This window comes from Panthera uncia, chromosome F1, assembly GCF_023721935.1.
Source record: "Panthera uncia isolate 11264 chromosome F1, Puncia_PCG_1.0, whole genome shotgun sequence".
In the NCBI taxonomy this organism is placed as follows: Eukaryota; Metazoa; Chordata; class Mammalia; order Carnivora; family Felidae; genus Panthera; species Panthera uncia.
In genome coordinates, this window is record NC_064813.1 from 25,374,367 (window position 1) to 25,390,991 (window position 16,625).

A 16,625-nucleotide genomic window follows, 5' to 3' on the forward strand; every position below is an offset into this window, starting at 1 on the left:
AGGAAAAATAACTTTTAAGTGTTTTTTAATCTAAAAAATGTGAAGAAACTATAATTAGTGGTTCTTCCCTTGGTTCGGACTATGTGGCAATAATGATCTCAAAATCTTAGTGGCTTATAACAAAGGTTTGTTTTTCATCTATAGTGGGGTCAGGATTGATTCAATATCTTCTTCAATGTAGAACCCATGATGAAAAAGCAGCCCTCATTTGAAACATAATAGTCTCATGTCAGAAGGAAAAAGAAACTGGTGGTGACTGACTATGGAATGGCTATTAAAGTTTCCATTCAGAAGCAGGACTATCATTTCCAGTTATATTTCAATGATCAAAGAAAGTCACATGGCCATACCTGCTACAATGAGCACAGACATTTCATCCTCCCATAGGCAGGGGCCCATGGAAGAGGCAATGAATATTTTGAGCAAAAATACAGTCTATTGCAAAGTAATGTAAGTTTAAAGTTTCATCAGAAATTTATTGAACTTCTGTGTGCTAGCACTTCTATAATTAAGGAAACATGTTCAAAAAATGTTTGCTGAGGAATGAATTTTTCTGTATTGTGTCTTTCAAAATTTATGAAAGAATCACAAATTATTCTATAGGGTCCAGGAAAAAAATGTAAATGACTAAGATAGCAGGGCCTGGAGTACATGCTTTATTATTATTATCATCTTGCATTCTAGCATGGCACATTGGTTACAAGTGTTGAGCTAATATTGATACATTATTATTAACTGAGGTCCATAGTTACATTAGCATTCATTTTTTTGTGTTGTACAGTCTCATGGGTTTTAACAAATGCATAATGTCATAGTATATCCAGGGCTTTAGTATCATACAGAATAGTTTCATTGACTTGAAAATCTCAGGCTCAATATATTCATCCCTGACGCCTCCCCCTGAATCTCTGGCAACCACTAATATTTTTACTGTCTCTATAGTTTTGCCTTTTCTAGACATCATACAGTTGGAATCATACAGTATGTATGTAGCTTTTTCAAATTGGCTTATTCCACTTATTAATATGCATTTTTTTATTTTTTTAAATGTTTGTTTATTTTTGAGAGAGAGAAAGAGACAGAGCACGAACTGGGGAGGGACAGAGAGAGAGACGGAGACACAGAATCCGAATCCGGCTCCAGGCTCTGAGCTGTCAGCACAGAGCCCAAGGCGGGGCTGGAACTCAGAAGCCTCGACATCATGACCTGAGCTGAAGTCGGACACTTAACCGACCTAGCCACCCAGGCGCCCCTAGCAGTATGTCTTTAAGGCTCCTCCATGTCTTTTCTTGGCTTGATAGCTCATTTCCTTTTATCACTGAATAATATTCCATTGTATTGATTACCAGAGTTTGTTAATCAATTAACTTACTGAAGAACATTTTGCTTGATGCTGGTTTGGGGGTAATTATGAATAAATCTGCTATAAACATTTCTGTAGACATGAGTTTTCAACTCATTTGGGTAAATACCTATGAGAATGATCGCTGGATCATATGGTAAGATTGTGTTTAAGTATTTATTTTCTTTTCTCATAAATCTGCAGGTTGGCTTGGGGTTAGTTGATCTTACATGTATGTGGTTGGGCCAAGCTGGACTCACCTGGGTCCAGTTAGGTTTGGGTCCAAGCTAGGATAGGATTGGTCCCCTCCAGATATCTTTTTCTGGGATTAACAGCTATCCAGAATATGTTATTATGGCAACAGCGGAAACATAAGAGGTCAAGGTAAGCCACACAGACTTAAGGTCTCTGCTCATGTCATGATCATTAACAATCCATTGGCTAACAAATACATGGCCAAGACCAAAGCCAGTATGTCAGAGATGAATACTGTACTGATTTTTCTGGGAGACACTGCAAAGTTACTTTGTAGTGGAAAATCAGAAGGGAGTAAAGAATTGTGAACATTAGTTCCATCTATTACACTAGCCCATGTGGCTATAAGACCTAATTTCTTTGAGTCTCAGTTTCTTCATCTATAAAATATGAACAATTTCAAGTAACCACACAGAGTTATTGATATGACATTGTACATACAAATATTTCTAAATTTTATAAAGCTCTATGCATGTCAGGCATTATTAGAGAAAAAGGGTTGTTGCTATTAAAATGATTGCTTTCAGGGATTAGAGGCACAGAAGTCAATTGGTTTAGTTAACAACAGCAACAACAAAAAAAAGACTTTAGATATCTTTCAAAAATAATCACACTAATGTGGGTTTCCTTACTGGATATTCCAATTGACTGTTTAATAATATTTACACTAGAGATTAAAAAAGAAATGGAGATGAAAGGGGAAGGGAAATGTTAGAATTTTGCATTTTAAACACTAAGGATATCAAACTGGTATTATCTGCTCCTTACAATGTGGCATTTATTAACTTTAGTACATGTTTTATCAATATTTTTTCCAATAGAAAGAATGATTTCACTGAACCATTCTCAACTACCTCCCCTTTCCTTTTCATCAATCTACTTGAGCTGGTATCAAGATCCTTTCAGTCTTTCCCAACCAGAGCATCCATCAAGATTCAGTCTCTAAACCAGTTTTATTTCTATCTACTCACCTATATATCTCTTAGTACAAACATCAATCTATTCATTTGTTTATCTATCCCTTCACTCCCACATGTATGTCCATCCTTCTAGCTATCCCTTCACCTGTACGTCCATCCATCATCTGTCCATCCATTCGTCCATCCAATATCTACACAATATCCACTGATACTGAGCCAGACATAGGAATACCAAGATAAAGATACTGCCCTAGCAATCCGGTACAGAAACTGGTAAGAAAAATTACATCACAATGTGACAAGCACCATCAGAGATAAGTATCACAGAGCATTATGGTGGTAGAGGAAACTCCTGTACTTGGAGAAAAGAGATACTGGAATTTTCTAGGTGAGGTGATATATTTGCTGAATTTTGAGGCAAAAATAGTGAAGAAGCAGTATAGGAAATAGAAGAAAATGAGATGAGTCTGGAGAAACTGTATAGTTTGGCCTGGCTAGAATGCAGAATGAATAAATCAGAGATGACTCTAAAAAGGTGGACACAGATGAGATGGCAGATGGTCTTTCTTCAGTTCTGGTTTAGAATCTTATGAAGAAAGCTGCTGGCTTTCTATCCACCTACATATTTTATTATCTTGCTTAGGTGTGCTTTTTTTCAAAGGTACACTATTCTAGTTTCCCCAATTTTCAACTGAGGATGTGGAGACCTCATCTCAGATGTATTTTGACAATTTTAAAAGCATCTTAAACAGCAACCTAACTAATGCAAGAGGAGGCAGGTATCATTAGTTCTTTCAAAGAAAATAAAATGCTGGGTAATTGTTAGATACTCATCTAATTCTTCCTCTTCCACAACGTTTGCTTCTATATACTTTGTATTTATTAATAACAGTATTCGTGCATCTGCAAGGGTGAAAAAAATCACCCTAGTTCGAACTAATACTTGAAGAAATTATAATCAACTATACATCTCTAACTGGTAGCATTACCATCCAAGCTGTGGTGTATCATTCTTTGGCATCAGTGGACTGCTTCTAAGTTGTTTAGGAGGTTTCCTGAATAAATCAAGGACTAGATGATGTGGCAGGGTGGGATGAGGGAACAGAGAAAGAAAAGTTAAGTGTAATAATGGAGTCCTGGCTTCTGAAAGGTTTCTTTCTCCCTGCTCATGAAGAATTATCTTCCCTCCTGTCCCTGCATTGACTCCACGAATTCGGCTTCCCAATTAACAACTTATTCTGCACCTGACACCTGAGCCACCCAAGGAGGATGTCACTTAGCTACGCTCCAGGTGCAGCCCCTGCCCACCCCTGCAGGCCGTGCCTCTCTCATTCCAGCTCACTGGCTCTCTCTGCCCAGCAAGGACAGCCATTTCTACTCCACCCATCCCCACGGAGCCAATAGACAGTGTTCTTGGCCCCGCCCCTGGTCCTGACAGATAAGCCTCCCAGCCAACCAGGCTTCGAATCTTCTTCCTCTAAGGCACGCCCACTCTCTCGTTCCCCTTCTTGCCCCAGCACTGAGACCCACCTACAGTCTGCAACAGAGAAAAGTGAGCTAGTGGAAAGTTACCTGCCCTTTCATCCAAGGAACATTTATTGAGCGCCTGTTGATGCCAAGTCTGAGAGGGGAGGGGGTTGGGTGTGAGTTGGGTGTGGGGAGATGGGGTGAGGAGTAGAGGGAACATGTTTTTCCCAACTTCAGTACTTAGCACAAGAGGAGAGAAGTAAACAAGGGAGTAGCTGTTACATAAGGAAAGTGCTGGAGGCTCTCAGTAAATATCAAGTACAATAGTCCCCCCCTTACTTTTGGTTTCAGTTACCTGCTCTCAACCACAGTCCAGAGGCAGATGATCCATTTTCTGACCTATCATCAGAAGGGCATAGTAGCTTAATGCTAGGTCACAATGCCTACCTCATTCACCTCACTTTGTGCATCACCACAGGAAGAAGGGTGAGTAGAGCGCAAAAAAATATTTTGAGAGTGAGAATAATATTCATATATTTTATTACGGTGTATTATTATAATTATTCTAATTTATTATGAGTTGTTAAATTCTTACTGTGACTAATTTATAAATTGAACTTTACAATAGGTATGCATGTATGGGGGGGTGGGAAACAGTATATACAGGGTCCAGTACTACCTATGGCTTCAGGAATCCACCAGGAGTTTTGGAACGTATCCTGCAGAGATAAGGAGGGACTACTACAATCTTGCTAGACTAGTAAGTTAGGGAAGGTTCCTGTAGGAACCATCATTTGATGTGAGACCTGAAGAATGAAGAAGCTGGCTGGGCAAAAGGAGGTAAGGAACTGAGGAGAGAGAAGAGGGGACAGAGCTCCAGTAAGAGAAACAGTATGAGGGAATGCTTCTGTTGAGAGAGATCACAATAAGTTCCAAACACTCAAACACCAGTTTGGGTGGAACATGGGATAGTCCAGCAAGAAAAAAATGGAGGTGGACAGGAAACCAGAAATCAGTTTCTGGAGAACTCTATAAGACACGGACTACACTTTATCCTAACAAAAAGCTATCAGAGGTTTTTGAAGTAGCAAAGTGTCATGATTAGATCTAAAATTTACCAAGATCACTCTGATGATGGTGTGGAGAATGTATTGAAAGGCAAGACTAAAGGAAGGAAATCAGTTGGTAGGTTGGTGTTGATCCAGTAATGTGAACTAGGATGGTAGCAGTGGGGATGAAGAGATACAGATGGATTTGAGAGATACTTTGGACATAGAATTAACAAAACTTGGATGGAGTGGCAGGTAATTGAAGATGAAGAGTCCAGGATGACTGATTTCTGGCATCAGCAACTAGATGGATAGTGATCATAAAAGTTATCTCTTTCTCTCTTCTCCATGCCTTCACCACTTTTAAAGCCATTATCTATAGCTATTATCTACTCCCTTTAGTGATTCTCATTTGTGTAGAGACTTGATTGCCTTCCCAGATTATAAATTCCTTGAGGATATGGACACCATCTTTTTCAGGTTTTCTTTTGCTTAGACTGCATCACAAAGGATCCATTTGAATGATCAAATGAATGAATGAACTCAATGTTTTGAGCCTCAAAACCAGAAAAATCAAAGTTGCCAGGGCCCAAACTATAGATGAACTTGAAGCTCTGAAAATTAATAGGCTTGTGGACCAAGAAGAGTATCAGCCAAGGCCTGAACTTTGAGAAATATACCATTTACATAAAGGATTAGATTACTAAATATTTTAGGCTTTGTGGGCCTAACTCTGTCACAGCTACTCAACTCTCTAAAGTAACACAAAAGTAGCCATTGACCATACATAAACAAATAGACATGGCTGTCTTTCAATAAAACTTTATTTACAAACACATGGGCTCAAATTTGGGGCCCATGGCTCATAGTTTGCTGACCCCTTTTCTACATCATAATTTGTAGATTTGAGTGCTGCTTTGGGATAAGGAGTTGGCTTTGTAGTACAAACAACCTTAGAAAATCACAGAAGTGGCCTCAAGTCCCCTCCCCCTAAGTATCTTTGTGCCTGGTACAATGCCAAATATATAGTAAGTGTCTAGTAAATATTGAATCAAGGTCACCTGCGAATGCAATATTAAAGAATCACAGAACCTGGTAAGACCTCTCCACCAAAAGCTCTTGGCAAATAACAAGGAATCAAATGGTAACAACCAAAGTTATCATTTTGATATCTGGCTTTTATTCTTCTTTATTTTTCTCATATACTGTGTGTCAGATATTGTGCTAGGTTTTTTTAATATATATATTCACACAGGATTATCATAACAACCTTGAAAGGAGGGTACTTTTATTCCCACCTAAAGAATGAAGATAATAAATGCTATGCTTTGCATTATGCTCCCCCCCCCCCAATGATATGTTGAAGTCTTAACCCTTGTTACCTTAGAATATAATTTTATATTTGGGAATAGGGTTATTGCAGCTGTAATGATTTAAGTTAAGCTGAAGCCATACTGGAGTAGAGTGGGCTCCTAATGCAACATGACTGATGTCTTTATAAGAAGACAACTATGTGAAGACACAGAGACAAGGATAATGCCACATGAAGACAGACAATTGGAATGATGCTTCTACAAGCCAAGGGACACCTGGGGCTACTAGAAGTTAGAAGAAGGCTTGGAACAGATCTTTCCTTGGGGCCTTCAGGAAAGCTTGACCCTGCTGAAATCTTAGTTTTGAACTTCTAGCCTCCAGAATTATGAGACAATAAATTTCTGTTCTTTTTATGCCACCCAATTTTTGGTATGTTCTTATGGCCTAGGAAACTAATATACTGAGACTTTTAAGGAAGTTTTCACTTGTCCAAGATCACCCAGATAGTCTGAGACAGAGTGAATATTCAAACCCATGGTTGCCTTTTTCCCAAATCCATGTTCTTTTGCTTATACTGAGATGAATCAATTTTTGATCCTACTTTATGATGATAAAATGATATAACATAAAATGTTGATATACACCAGAAAAGTGGCTCTCTCTTCTCACTCTACACTATTTCCTATGGATGATATCTGTCTGTCTGTCATTATCTATCTATCTATCTATCTATCATCATCATCTATCTACTGATTGATTTCTCTACCAACACTATCTTTAAAAAGAATGTTTCTAATACTTTTATAATCACAAGCTATAAGTTCTACTTTTCACTCCCTTCTTGCCTCACCCTATTAATTTTTTGTACTATGTTTAAGTAAACCATCTTAATCTATTTGTGCATTTAAGAAATTTATCTATGCATATGTCTTTTAAAAAAGCTTCTCCAGCACATACCTTAATGAAGATTTTTATTATATAGTTAATAAATATCTCTAGGTGATATTTCCGGGAAATGAGGAAATGGAAGGTGAGAAAAAGTAAATATTTTGCACCTTTTAAAATATATTATCTCCAATCCCCATTCCAATCCCAAGAGGCAAGCATTTTTAACTCTATTTTTGGAAGAAGAAATTCAGGCTCAGAGAAGGTTAAGAAACTAGTTTCAGATCAAAGCTAGTATGTGGCAGAGTCAACATTCCTCCCAGGTCTGTCTGGCAGGCTGCAAAGACCACACTGTCCTCAGTTTATGTTAGCCACATGTATTATTCTCCCCTCTTTCCCTCGCCATCTTCATGACATTATTTCCAAACTAACACTACCTTTCCCCATTTCCTTCACAAAGATTCATTTTCCATATTCACTTATATCACTAAACCCTTGTCGCTCCTTGCTTAAATTGGCCAGGACTAATATTGTGAAGTATGTAGAAATCCTCTCAGGGATCTCCTTATCTTTTGATTGTTTGGCAAACATTAGCAAGGCCTTGTTCAGTATCTTGGAAGTTGACAAACACACCCAGCATTTTCTCTTCTCTTACATTCTTAGAGACTAAGGTGCTTTTCTCCTGTATGAGAGGCCCACCCTCTGGTCCATTGGTCCCATCCCATTTAGTCTCTTTAGGGATATTCCTGGGTCTCAGATCTGTATCTTAATCACCCCCTCCTCCCCTGCTGCTTTCTCTCTGCTTACTAATAGTCATTCTTAAAAAAAAAAAAGTCCTTCCTTTATTCTGTCCACTCCTCAAGTCACCACCAAATGGCTCTCTTTCAATCTATTTCTTCCAGCCCTTAAAAGGAATGTGTAGTCTACAGTTTCGACTCCATTTCTTCTTCAACTAGCCCACATTGGTCATATTTTGCCCCCATCTTCCACTGAAGGTGCTCTAAGACTACATGAAAGCCTCTTAAATATCAAAGCCAATGCATGCTTTGAGGCCATTATCCTACTCCATTTTTCTGCTGCATTTAAAGTTTTTACTATCTCATTCTGCTTAAAACTCTTCCCTCTTTTGGTTTATGGAAGATTGCATCCACCTATGCTCCTCTTGATTTTCTTCTTCCTCTGCCTTCTAACACGGCCCGCACTGTTTGTCTCTCATTTCATGCTTTCCTGAGAATTCTTCCACTCCGATAGCTTCAACCAACACCTTTACTCAGAGCTGTTCATCAGAATTATATAGCTGATCCTGTCCTCACCCGACCTCCCCTTCAATATTTTCAAAGGACTTTTTCTTAACATGAGTTTTGAAGAAAAAGGAAAAATTTGCTATCAGACTCACAAAGTAGAGAGAGAGAGTATTCTGAGCAGGCAGATGCAAATCATATGCAAAAATAAAAAGATATGAAAGATTAGTGCAGATTGAGAGGGATGCAATCAGTTTAGTTGAGCTACAGTGTGAAGTGCAAGTGGTGGGCCAAAGGCAGATAGTCAAGGGTCAGATGATATTAGGTTTTAGCCTGTGTATGCATGGTGCACCACTGTGGAATTTGACATGGAAAGTGGCTACCATGATGGCTCTGAATTCTAGAAAGTTCACTACGTTAGGAGGGTGAAGAAAGGCTGAGACTAGAGGTAGGAGACCAATGAGGTTGTATCAATAATCCAGGTGACAGATGATGATGGAGTGAACTAGGACAATAGAAATGGCTTGGAGAGTGGGGACAACAGGATGAAGAGAATCAAGAGAATTTCGTGATTAATCAAGTAAAAGTGTACATAAGAAGATGGACTCTAGGATGACGGGGTTTCTAGTTTGGGTAACTGGGTAGATGAAAAGCTATTCAGCATAATGGATGATAGGAAGTGAAGTAGATTTACTGGTCAACATTCATTCATTCACTCACCAAACAGATATTTCCTGAATGATTTCCATTTTGGGCACAAGTTTGAGATGCCTTAAAATATTCAGGTTTGAGATGTTTAGCAAACTCGTAGAGAAAGGCACCTAAAACTCAGAAGAGGCACGTAAAAGACACCTAAAACTCTGCATTGTGTTGGTGTTATTAACAACATTGTGATATATGTTCTTGTGGGCAAATTTTTGCCCAGATGTTCAATTAACTATATTGTGCAGAAGGTATTAGTGAAATGAGAATTAGTTCAAATGTCTAATAATCCAATACCATGTTGCTGATATTACTTTCTTAAATAATATCCTTTAAATTTGTGTTCTTGTACAATTAGCATAATTTTTTTTCCAAAAAGAACAAATGTGCAACTGCATAATTGAGTAGTATATGACTGGTTTATGAAAAACTGACATAGAATAAAAGGTTAAAAAATCCTCTTCATAAGCATTTTTATTACCCCTGAAGGAACTGCTACCTTCAGCATCTTTAGGAGTGTACTTTGAATTTACAACATTTTATATATGTATAATACTTATTCATTGTTGATAGCTTTATGAATACTTACATTCCTTTTTGGGAAACGGGCAAAATTTACAAAGAACTTAAATATATGTATACTTTTTGATCCAATAATCCAACTTCTGGAAATTCAACTGTTCTAAATAATCCAACCATGAAAAAAGCTATATGCATGATGATGTTTATCGCAAGTTTATTTTTATTTTTTGAAGCAAAGGAAGCAATCTTGACATCCAAGTTCATCTATATGTATTCATTAAAATTATGGTTAGGAAAATTATAGAAAGATATGGAAAATGTGTATTATAGAATAAGAGAGAAAAAGCAGAAAAATTTTTAAGTAGATTATAATTACAATTATATATATATATATATATGTATGTATGAAAAATAATGGGAGTAAATTTGCCAAAATAGCAACAATAGTTATATTTGAATGGGGAAATTAAGGATTACTATTTTTAGTTTTCAAATTATCTATGTATCAGAGATTGATCATTTTTGTTTTCCCAGAAACCACTGGCCCCTTTTCTGGTAAAAGTGCCCTGACTTTCCCTAGGGAATTGATAGTTCCTTCTCTGAGTTCAGGTGGTTTTAGTGAGGTTGATGCCACCCCTGCCAGGCTCATTAGAGGCAATTAGGTCATTAGAGGCAATTAGAGCCAATTCTAGGAAGTTTATTGGAACTTTTGGAAATGATGCAGGTTCTTTCCACTGTGACTTGCTAAGAAGATAGGATATAAGTCTGGAGCTTCAGGCAGCACTATTGTCATCATGGGGGTAGAATCCATCTGTGAAAAGAGCCAAGACAGAGCAAAGCAGAGATGAGATGGAAGAAGGAGACTGAAGCCTGGGAACATTGTTTGAGCCTCTGGAGGTAGTCATGTCTAATGTAAAACTACTCCTGGACTTTTCAATTACACGAGCTCACAATTTTTTTTTTTTTGTAAGCCAGATTTATTTTTTTGTCTTTTAGTTTACAACACAAAGAGCTTCAATCACTTCAATCACTAATAATCAGATCATATTCATTTTATGTTTTTTTATTATTTTTTTTAATGTTTATTTATTATTGACAGAAAGACACAGAGTGTGAGCAGGGGAGGGGTAGAGAGAGGGGGAGACACAGAATCCAAAGCAGGCTCCAGGCTCTGAGCTGTCAGCAGAGTCCAACACGGGTCTCGAACTCACAGACCACGAGATCATGACCTGAGCCAAAGTTGGTCACCTAACCAACTGAGCCACCCAGGCGCCCCCCCCCTTTTTTAATTGTGTTTAAAAAATGTGTTTTTTAAAAAATCATATGCATCAATACACATTCCTGAAGCATTCTAAATAAGCATTCTGAAGTTTGAATTCATTTATTGAGCTGTACTAGAAGCATGGATGAAATATTGATATTAATTTCAAGATTCCAGAAAAAAGATCTTGACTTTGCCCAATCACATTGCCCTCCTAAAGTTACTAAAGTATTTAAACAGAGGGAAGAAATACAAATGGACTTATTAGAAATTGGGCTAGTGTTTGTAATTCCTGGCAATAGACATCTCTTTGTCTCTCTGGCACACTTCTCCTCCTAACAGCATCTCCTACTGTTTTTTTGGGATCTACTTCCCCTTCCAACTCTCCCAGGGGATCAGATTATCTAAATTAGGCCATTGGGGCCCTTTTGGGATTTTTTTTAATACAAATTAAGGAAAGAGATTCTTTTTTTTTCTCCAGAGGGAAAGCTGAAAGATGCAGGTGTTCAGATTCTAGCTTACAGAAGATGCTGGTCTGAGAGAAAGAAGCCAATTTGCTGAGGAAAGCAGGGGCAAAAGACAGTCCAGAAGGCATATTTATCCAGTTATAGTCACCCCCAAGAATAAAATAGCTACATTCCTGCCCTTCCATAGTTTGATTGTATAAGGCAATAAATTCTTTTTCTTCCCCTAAGCTACTTTCCACTGGATTTGCTCATTTGCATCAGAGAGTCCTGACTAAAATTATCTCCAGTGCCATGCCCTAATGACCTAGGTAGGGTCCTGTGGCCAAGCCTAAAGGCCACTGTAGATCTGTCCTTTCCCTAAATCCAAATCTTGGGACTTGCCAACTTCTAGTCAATGGCATGTTGCTGGAGACAAAGCCACCAAGCCAAGGATATGCACTTAGGAATATGTCTGTCTTAGTGTTTTGGGGCTGCTATAACAGAATACTCTAGACTGAATGACAGCAGAAACTTATTTCTCACAGTTTGGGAAGGTTGGAAGTTCTAATATCAAGGTGCCAGCAGATCTGATGTCTGGTGAAGACCTGCTTCCTGGATTATAGATGGCCTTTTTTCACTGTGTCCTCCCATGTCACAAGGGAGCTATCTGTTGTCTCTAAGAGCACTAATCCCATTCATGAGGGGTCCACCCTCATGATCTTTCCAATGGCCTCACTTCCAAATACCCTTACATTGGGGATTAGATTTCAACATATGTATTTGGGGAGGGAGCATGAACATTCAGTCTATATCAGTATGAATGACAAAGACAGAAGATAATGCAACATGACAGGACATATTTCCAATAGGGAAGCCCTCAGTCAATGTGTCCACTTAGTTGAATAGAAGGAGTGGGAGGGAGGGAGGGGGAGAGAGAGAGACAGAGAGAGAGGTTAAGACCAGTCAGCTGTGAAGAGGCAGATTCTTAGCTATAAAGAAGAAGGAACTAGAGATACCAGAAGGCTGACTGTGGTTTAATTTACCCAACCATCTACATGGCACTAATAAATGGAAGAAACAACAACTAGGAAATATGGTTCAGTCAATGACTTGGAACCCAACTGGATTAACAATTCTTTCTCCTCTGGGAAAGGGAGAAAGGAAAAAAAAAAAGTGATAGAAGAGAGGAGACAAAGGTAGAGAATCTGATGGAGGTTGCCTTCCACCTAGTTATGTGGCTGTTAAGCACTTGAGATGTGGCTAATACAACTGAGGAATTGAATTTTTAAACTTGCTTAATTTTAATTTTAAACTGCAGTAGTGTAAAATATTTCTCCATTAAGCACAGATTTATTGTTTTGGTAGGATCATATTTCACTTTAACCACTGTGTTGTCTCAGATTTTATTACCATAGTATAGTGTGTGTGTTAGGCCTGTGTGTCATTTCTAGTATTACACATAAACACATCACTGATCTAATCAGTGTCAACCTCCTGATTCCATTTGAATGATATTTTTTCTAATTTTTTTTAACGTTTTATTTATTTTTGAGAGAGAGAGAGAGAAAGAGAGAGAGAAAGCACAGGAGGGACAGAGAGAGAGAGAGAGAGGGAGACACAGAATCCAAAGATAGGTTCCAGGCTCTGAGCTAGCTGTCAGCACAGAGCCCGACACGAGGCTGGAACCCACGAACCGCGAGATCGTGACCTGAGCCGAAGTCAGATGATTAACCGACGGAGCCACCCAGGCGCCCCTGAATGATATTTTTTCTAAGCACCAATGTAATGTAATGCATTTATCTGAATATTTTATGCAGGCAGTTTGGGTTATAGTGGTACCTATGTAAATTATAACTGGTAACTAAATTGAAACACATTATTGTAATTATAATACAATTCAATTATTTTTCCAGATTAAAAAAATAAGGATGGATGGATTTTTAAATTTAAAACAAGGGCGTAATACTGATGTAGAGTCAAATGAAAATGCAAACGCTAGTGCTATGCCCAGAAAAGTAAAGAAAAAAGATAGATCGAAAGAAGGAAAGCTGCAAATTTCACACTGAATTGCAATTTGCTGTTACAAAACCCAAAAAAACCAAAAAACTATTTGTCACATAAAAAGCATTTTAAAGATAAGAAAATGGACATGGTCAACAAATAAATAGTAAATTTGATCAATAGTCAAAAGAAGATCAATGAAGTTAATTGCCTGAAAACCATGATTAAATGACCAACAAAACATTCTTAAATGATTTTTAGCAAGATCTGAGTTTGTAACATTGTTCAGCTATAAAACAACTTGAATTCTTGTGTGCACCTGCACACATGAACACTTTTAGATGGAGAGATGGTATAAAAAGTTATGTGTTTTAGAAATCTTGTTAGAAAATTATGAAGAAAAGACTAAAACATGTATTTTACAAAAAGCGAAATATCTCTAGTTAAAGCCACCAAATAATTTTTCATAGCATACGAGAACTTTCTAACAACATCAAAGATCAACTGATTCAAATTTTAAAAATTCCTAATGAGAAACTCATTTTTTTGTTCCTTTTTAATATATATTGAAAATACTTGTGCCTAGTTTTCAGAAGCACAGTATGAAGTATCATGGATACAGTTAAAATTTTTCAGTATATATGTGCAAATGAACATGAATCATTGTTGGTTTATGAAATGGTGAAAGAAGTAGGAGACAATAAATTTAATAACTTTGTGTTCTTTTCATTTTGGTTGAATAGTAGAAGAGTTTTATAAAGATTTATTGTGCGATTAACTAAATTTTTTGGAAACAGAAGTAATGCTTGCTAAATATTTAGTGATCAAAGATGAAAATGTCAGTGTGTTACTGACTTATGATTTCTCACTATCATGTTTCTCAAGGAACACCTAAATTTGAAGCTCTAAGGGGGGGAGAGAAGTTATATGAGACCTATAAATCTGCAAGCATTTATGTTGAAATTGAACATTTTTGTGATATAAATCAATCCTAAAACTTGTATACTTTCTCTAATATGGACCAAAATGTATAAGGTTTTATTCATGATTGGCAGTATTACATAAATTAGCTGGATAAACTGCAAGAAAATTTTGAATAACAGTTTAATATTTATAAATTTAGAGTTACTTTCAATTTATATAAAATCCTTTGGAATTTGATACTAATCGTACAAGAGTTAGTGAGTTTATTTAACTTGGACAAACATGATTCTGAACCTGAAATATATTTGTTTTAAAGTCAAAGAAATTCTTCTATAAAAGATGAACCAGTTTTAGAAATGTGAATGGAGATATTAAAGGGATTTGATGTTTTGACAGTTGACTCAGTTATTGCAAAACTCTTCAACATGTCTGGATAGAACAACTTGGGTATATAAATCTGCTTTTTCCATTGTAAATTTTATGAAACTCAACCACAGATCAAGTTATTTCTGAGGAAAATTTTGCATCTGCATTGAGATGTGGTATACCTGCAGAATACACATCAGATTTCAAAAACTTAGTATGACAAAAGGAATGGAAAATACTCAATAATTTCATATTGATTGCATATTGAAATGATAATATTAGAAATATATTAGATAAATAAAGCATTATTGAAATTAATTTATACCTCTTTTTACTTTTTTTGATCTGACTACTAGAAAATTTAAAGTTTCATATGTGGATTGCATTAAACTCCTACTGGAAGCACTGGTCTAGAATGTGAAGCGTGTGAATGGATGACTGTCCCTTCCATGATTGGCCAGCTCTTGGAGGATGGAATCCACAGATTGCTGATCATTTGCTTCCTGTACATTACTTTGATGTAAAGGTATTACATGAAAGAATACTTTTCATGTAGTAAATAATCAATAAATGTGCTTGCTAAATTTAATTTAATTTGGAATGAGACACTACTTTCTGAGAAGCTACTTTCATCTTGTGGATGTTAATATTTATTATTTTTTTATTTTAGAGAGAGAGAGAGAGAGGAGAGCATGAGCAGGGGAGAGGGGCAGAGGGAGTAGAGAGAATCTTAAGCAGGCTCCATGCTCAGTGTGGAGCCCAACACCAGGCTTGATCCCATGACCCTGGGATCATGACCTGAGCTGAAATCAAGAATTAGATACTCAACTGACTAAGCCTCCCAGTGCCCCTCATCTTGTGGAGTTTTAGAACATTACCAGCAATGACCACTCATCTTAGATTGTATTTTTTCAACCACAGGGATATAATATACTTCACATTTCTTACGTCTTCCATTAGGTGCCAGTTCTTTGAGGCATCTTTATTTGCTTCTGAGTTCACCACAGTGCCAAATACTTACAGGTACTATAATTGTGCTCTTTCTGCACTGATTACTTCTGTTGGCACCAAGATAGAAATACAAAGGTAAAATATCAGGAAGAATTCTGAGGAAAAAGAGAAGAGAGAGTGGGGGACAAAGGAGATCTTAAGAAAGAAATGGCTGAAACTGTATTTCATGAAGCAAGCAATGGGGTGGAGAGCTGTCATAAATACCAAATACCACTAGGAGAGAGATCCCAACAGAGCAAGGTAAATACAAAGCCCAAGGGTCAGTCACTGCTGAAATAAATGAACAGGAAGTTAGGGCTTAGAAGCTAAGATGTAGAATGATCAATTCAATCAATGCCCAAGCACAGAAGTTATAGTACGTTTGAAGATCTGAGTCCAGAAGGCTTCTAGGAAGATGTTTTTGTTCACCCAGAATGAGCCTGGCATATAACAATTTTATCTATTCAAGCTCTTATTATTATTATTATTCTGCTTGATGGAAGGGGGACCAGAGCTGGAATGTCTTATGTGATCGCCCATTACATTACTCAAGGAAGCACAGGGAACAGAAGAGACTTCCCAGGAGTAGGCTCCTTCCCCTAACTGGTTCTTCTTCACTGACAGAAAGTAAAGAATTAGGGTGGATCTCTGTGGCTCTTTCAAGGCTTGAGGAATGTGTGAAGTATGCTCAGGTGCAGTGTGGGGTAGTAATTGTCAACACTTAGAAGGCTGCAGTACATACCCTAAGTATGCACATGTCAGTTTATATGGGTCAGCCGCAGATTCCAGCCTGAATTCAAGAGAATTGCCTGAGAATTCTCAGCCCTTGCATTTCCTGACCTCTGGCACTCTTCACCAGGTCCAACCCCAACTTAATCACCTTGACCTCTATTTTATCTCTGTAGGCCTGTCTGTATATATATCCTATCTTATAATTTGG

The 16,625-nt window shown here is 37.4% G+C and overlaps 1 long non-coding RNA gene across 2 annotated transcripts; it reads left to right on the forward strand.

Annotated features, from left to right (window-relative positions):
• The first annotated feature begins 3,511 nt into the window (after positions 1-3,511).
• On the forward strand, positions 3,512-15,262 carry LOC125925254 (uncharacterized). Of its 2 annotated transcripts, none has more exons than XR_007458748.1 (3): positions 3,512-3,808; positions 4,336-4,470; positions 15,052-15,262. It is a non-coding gene; the product is annotated as an uncharacterized LOC125925254 (long non-coding RNA). The 2 variants fall into 2 exon arrangements; XR_007458749.1 differs by lacking the exon at positions 3,512-3,808 and adding an exon at positions 3,992-4,069.
• The last annotated feature ends 1,363 nt before the right edge of the window (positions 15,263-16,625 follow it).